Here is a 6000-nt window from a genome sequence, read left to right as displayed (position 1 = left end):
GCCCCACAAACCAAATGCCTGAGTGCATGGGCCTTGGAGGGCTGAGATTCTCCAGGAGACACTGGCCATGATGGCGTGCCCTCACCCAGGCCGGCAGCCAGGGACCAACTGCTGGAGCTCATGGCCATCTGTGAGTTTCTGTCATCTGTTCCATCCTTGTGCCTGCCAGGGTCTGGTTCCTAGTGGGGGCCTAGTACATATTTCCCAAATTGAATCAAAATGTTTGTTCCAGACCTCTGTCTTTTGGTTTTGGTCTCCAAGTTTTTGAAAACATGACCAAGAAGTATCCATCTGCCTTTCCTCTATGATACTGTGAAAGACAGACGATGCCAGTCTGTGGGCACTTCTCCCTGGCATGCCCCGTCCTGACCACAGCCTGGAATCCTGGCCACTGCCCAGCCTGCAGATGCTGTCCCTTCACATACGAGTCTGCCGTGGGGGTCGAGTGTCAGGTGGGCCACCCTCCCTCACATCTCATCCACCCATAGGGCCGTGCGTATGAGTCAGTATGGAGCAGGGAGTGTCAAACAGGGATGTATGGAGCAGAAGGGTGTCATCCTTTCCTCCCCATCATGAGAGTCACAGCGGACAATCCTGTAACAAAAGATGAGACAAAAACATAACAAATTTATTTCATCAAAGTTTTGCATGACACGGAGCCTTCAGCAATGAAGACCAAAGACATAAGGGAAAGCTGTCCCTTTTGACACTTAGATTTGATGAAGAAGGGATGGCTGTGTAGAAATGTGATAAAAAGGGAATGATCTAATGCTGATAGACTGAGTGGGGAAACCCAGCAAGGGCTGTCTGCTCAGATCTTTCGTGGCCTCCATGTGGCATTCCTTCCTCCCCGGTCCAGGGCAGGACCCTCTGGAATGAGGTCCGATGATCCACTTTCAGACAAGGTGGGTCAGAGAATTCTTTACAGCCATCTCTTGCACAGAAAGGCAGGGGAAGGTTAGGTTCTAGGACTACCTTTGGGGGACAGGAGTTCTAGTTTCTACGACCTGCCTTGCAGAGAAGGAATTCTGGTTTCTATCAATGCCTGGGGGGAGAAAGAGGGGGCAGAGACAGGGAGGGTCAGAGAGACTTGCTTCTGAGGCCTTCTGAGTACTCAGCATGTCAAAATGCCATACTTAGGGGTATTGTTTTCTGAGTCCCACAGATGCTACTGTTGAAGACCAGAATATGCTGTCCAAAAATATGATTAAAAAGTAACATTTGTAAGAGAAATTTACATCTAGAAAGGAACTCTCTGTAAGGTTTTTTAGATTGGGCTGGTGCCAGACAAAGAAAGACGAGCAGAGTTGAAAGGAATAAGTAAAGAGGCTTTATTAGAGCACTCCCGGGTGAGGGTGACAGGTCCCAAGAGAGGGGCCCAGGTGAGATTTTCGGGTCCCAGAAGAGAGAGGGAGAGAGACCCGAGAACTCACATCGCCCAGAAGTTTTGAGTGGGCTTATATATGTTTTAGGGCTAGGGGTAGGGGTTTCTTTGGCGGGAAGATTTAAGGTGGGGAGAGCAAGGAATTTTCCGTTGCAGTTTTAGGGCGGGTATTGAGAAATAGGAGGGGCCGGTGGTATGTGTAGACTCTAGGAACTGAGACCCTTATCAGGGTAACCATCCAGGTGTGGCCATCCTTTAACTTAGCTGGGCCTTGCAGGCATTGTTCTGGGCAGGTCTCGTGGGCTTCTTCTTTTTCCATTAGGGAGGGGAGGGGTGCCCGCCACCAGCCTTACACTCTCCATCTGTGAGGGTGTCTCTCTCTCTCTCTGTACCAGGAAGAAAAGGACGACTAACTCCCTAGAGACTTATCGGTAGAGAAGGCATGAACTTAAACTGCATAACCAGTCTTATCCTTGTAGTCTGTGCTTTTCCTGGGTATCTCCCCAAAACACAGTTTTTCCTACACCGTTCTTTCTTTGTTTCAGAAAATGATGGTATTTAAGCCCAAAGTTTCTACTCTCTCTTTGAGATCTACTCTAAAGATTTGCTCATCTCTGTGGAATAACTTTCACATATACAGAAGGTAGCCATACTATTAAACTTCTGTTTACTATTAAACTATCTGTTTTTCTCTTGGTTAATCTGTCTTTTGTTCCAGCACATCCCAGCTAAGAACTGATGAAGGGTAGACTAAATTATTTTTCCTGTCCTTCACTTTAGGGGGCTATTCCCAGAGATCAAGGAAGAGCCCCACAAGCTGGTGGGCCCTTTCAGAAAGCCCCTGCTTATGTGGGCACCCCAGCTCCTTGCCCTCAGCCCTGTTTCCTTTAAAAGAAATCCTCCCTCAGGCCTTCCCTGATCTCTTCCTTCTTTCAGGAAACTTCACCCCACCCAGGGGTTGACCTAAGGCTGGAAGTCCCCCCTCCAAGCTGGACAGCTGTAGAACACATTCCAGGAGTCAGCTGCCTGCAATCTGAGGTAGGCAGTCAGAGCTGACACCAGAGGAACCCTAGGACAGTCCAAGAAGGGCTTTGGCACTGAAAACTAAAAAGGACAGCCCAGAGGGTGGCAGCCTCAGCCTCCAGGCTCTGCCCCTGGGCTGCATCTGTGACAGAGCCCCTGCTTGTACTTAATAACAGGACCCAACAAAAAGCCTTTGAAACTACCCCATTCTATGCCTTAGACCAAGCCGCAACCCCTTGCTGGTTTCTGTACGCAGAAGGGAGGCAACTAAAGGATTTAGGGCTCTCTGTGCCATGAACCTCAGGAGCCAGGTTGGGGAGGAGGGTCCCCTGTTCCCATGATGCGTATCAATGAAAATGAGTTCTATATCACACAGTCAGGTTTGGAGGTCATTACTGAAGTCAAAAACAATTTAAAAAAATGAATTCGTCATCAGAACATACATATCGTCTACATAAAAGGCACATAATTGCCTTTGTTATGTCTTGGTCAGAGCATAAACTGGATGTGTTAGGTCAGATAGAAGTGACCTGGGGTGATAAAAATAACCATGAGTTATGATTACATGTATTATATAAAGTTTTTTATTTTCTTCTTTCTCTTAATGCTTCTTTTTTTGTTCTTTGTCTCTTTCTTCTTGACTCACCTTTGCCTTGACAGGAGCGCTTGGGGGTTCTGCAGGCACAGTCTCATCATGTCATGGGAAGTGGCATGGACAAAGCTTCTGGGCCTTACATGGGTCTCTGCAGAGACTGGGGAGACCCCAAGGAACCCTGTAACCCTAAAATAAATTCAGATTCATTAATGCAGAAACACAGAAAGCTGTCTTCTGTTTCTCAGAAACTTAGATTTTAAAGGAAGTAATTTTCTTATAAAAGTAATATAGATTATTGTAAACAATTTAGAGATTGCAAAATATAAGCCAAAGAAGAAAATAAGAGCAGCCACATTCCATCCTCCAGCCATCACAACTGTCCACATTTGGGGGGATCTTTTCTTTTCAGGGCATAGGGGGGAGATGTTTGTGTGTAGTAACTTCATATTATACCTATTTCATTTTTTCCTTAAGTGACTTTTTTTATTACCCATATATCATACATATTCTTCTTCTGTCATTAAATATTCTCCTATGACATTTCTAAAGGTTGCAGGGTGCTTTACTTTTTGATATACTATTTCTTCTTTAACCAGTCCCCTCTTATTATCAATAGCCAATTAGGTTGTTTCCAACTTTTACTAATTAAAAAAAAAAAGAGCTGCAAAAAGTGCCCTTGTAGCTCTGTCTCTGCCCACATCCATGATTCTTTCCCTGGGATAAATCCGCAGGCCTGGAATTGCTGTGCTGACCCAGCGGACTGTTGCCAAGCCGTCCCGGGCCACTCTGCCCCCGGCAGGTGAGATGCCTTCTCACACACTCGTAAACAAAAAACTTGAGGACAAATCAGGAGCTCTTGCTCCCGCAAGTTGGTTTTCTCTTTCCTCTTCCACCATATAGTTTGAAAAAAAGGGCTTGGGTAAGATTTCATTGTTTTAATTCTATGAAGTGATTTGCGGCTCAAAACCCCCTTATGATCACGCATGAGCTGGGAGGACAGGGACGGAGAGGACCTTCTGGAAAGGCATTCCACGCCAGGGCGCCACGCATGCCTGGCATTTATTTCGCTGATCCTTTGGTCCTCTCTAGAATCTTTTCACCCAAGCAAATGCCCTCATAAGCCAGGAGAGAAGGTCAGCGAGCTCTTTCCAAGAGGCAGCGCTGGAAATCCATGCTGCGAAACGTTCCTTTCCCAGACCACAGAGGCGCCGTGTGGCCTGGGGCAAGTGTCCTCACACCCCTGCGCCCCAACGCTGCCGCCCTGGAGCAGCCGTGGGCTGCCGGCAGCCTGCTGGGGGCTCTGCCTCTCCTTTGACAAAGCGAGGTCCCTTCCTGGCGCTGGCGGCCTCCGCGCTCCAGCTGCTATTTGGATTGCTGGCATGTGTGAGGCCTGCGGTGTCCTTGAAGCAGGCAGGACAAATGGGGACAAGGCAGCCCCTTCCCATCTGGGAGCTGAGGCTCCTTTAATTTGGAGACCTTAAAAGGCTTGCGGGAGCCGGGGCTGGGTTCTTATCTCGGGGCCTGGCGGGTGCTCCGGGCATGCCTTATTTATAGCCCCGCTGGCGCTGGCGAGAGCTGGCGAGGGCAGCGCAGCTGGCGGGCAGACGCACGCTCGGTTGGGGCCGTCCAACCAGGCAGCCTGCCTGCGCCGCAGCTGTCCCTGCTGGTCGGCTGGAGGGCAGAAGACAGGGCCCTGACGCCGCAGGTAAGGGCTGCGGGTTTCCCGTCCCTTTCTCTCTCCCTTGCCATCCTTCCCAGCCTGTGTCTGCAGCCAGGCCTAGGCACCAGCCGTGTAGGCTTTGTGCTCCGTGCAGAGGGAACGTCCCGCACTGGGAGGGAACTCTCGGCACTGTGAACTTGCAGCCCCCAGCGGAGGCTCTGCCCTAGCAAAGCCCAAAGAACAAACCTGCCCTCCCCAGAGCTGCCTGAATAGAGAAAACCCGGGGGAGCCCTTGTTCATCTTGCCCTCTCTCGGTGGGAAGCAGTCGTGAACACCGGAAAACTGTTATTTAAAGGGGAAAGAAAAAGAAGAAGAAAAATTATAAAATAAACATTGGAAAGGGGAAAAACCACAGTGCACTTGAACTTTTTCTCCGTGACAGAATTTCCGGATGGCCTGGGGTGAAAAGGCGAATTACTGATGAGTCTGATTACTCTGGGAAAGTATGTTTATACAAGATGACTTGTTTCAGAGAGCTGTGGTGTGCTTTAAAAAGGAAATGCATGAACATTTTACTAATTTCCAGAGCAGGGCATTGGCCAAGACACCCAGTCCTGAGTTACACTCTGGCCAACTATGTAATGATCTCAACATTGATAGAATGCCATATATATAATAATGGATATCATATATACATAAACATCCTCTAAACAGATTGCATGCAAGTCACTTTATCAGGTCTAATCTAAAAAGACAAAATAAGGTTGTCAGGCCAGTTTTTTAAAAAAATAATTCTGTGGTCCAAAGATAGTATTAACACCTGTTGTTACAAGCTAATGCTATTTTATCTTGTATTTGCTATATGCAAGTTTGTCAATGTTTTATTTATTTCTTGAGGAATACTCTTTGATTTTTGTTTTATTGCTAGACTTTTTTTTCTTTTATTGATACATAATATTTTACATATTTATGGGGTACCTGTGTTTGTTACATGTATAGAATGTGTAATGATCAACTCAGGCTATTTGGAGTATCCCAGATGTGCTGTAATAAAGTCTATTATTACATTTTGAGATCCGTCCCACCATACAAAAATTTTTAGCACAAAAGTGGATTAGCTGACTAATACACTCAAATGATTACATTTTGGAGGCTTTTTCTAATATTTAAGAACTACCTTAATGTATAACTTCCATGGAAAGTTGCATATTTTCCCACACGGGGGTTCCCTGACTGCTCACTCACTGTCCTTCCTGTCTTTCAGCACATTTCACACTCTTAGGTTTCACTGTTCCGTTTAGTGCTGCCAGGGTTCTCTGTCAATTATCCCTGAGGCCA

At 47.0% G+C, this 6000-nt stretch overlaps 1 protein-coding gene across 2 annotated transcripts in view; it reads left to right on the top strand.

Annotated features, from left to right (window-relative positions):
* The first annotated feature begins 4558 nt into the window (after positions 1 to 4558).
* Positions 4559 to 6000, top strand: part of FHL2 (four and a half LIM domains 2) — a 66688-nt gene continuing 65246 nt past the window's right edge. Inside the window, exon 1 of one of the 2 annotated variants that reach the window (XM_045550341.1) lies at positions 4559 to 4707. The gene's annotated coding sequence lies outside the window, so the exon portion shown is untranslated. The remainder of the gene's footprint in view (positions 4708 to 6000) is intronic. The other variant, XM_045550344.1, reaches the window with a different exon arrangement.

This window comes from Lemur catta, chromosome 4 (assembly GCF_020740605.2).
Source record: "Lemur catta isolate mLemCat1 chromosome 4, mLemCat1.pri, whole genome shotgun sequence".
Lineage (NCBI taxonomy): Eukaryota > Metazoa > Chordata > Mammalia > Primates > Lemuridae > Lemur > Lemur catta.
Note: the sequence above shows the minus strand (reverse complement) of the source record. Positions and strands in the feature narration are given on the sequence as shown.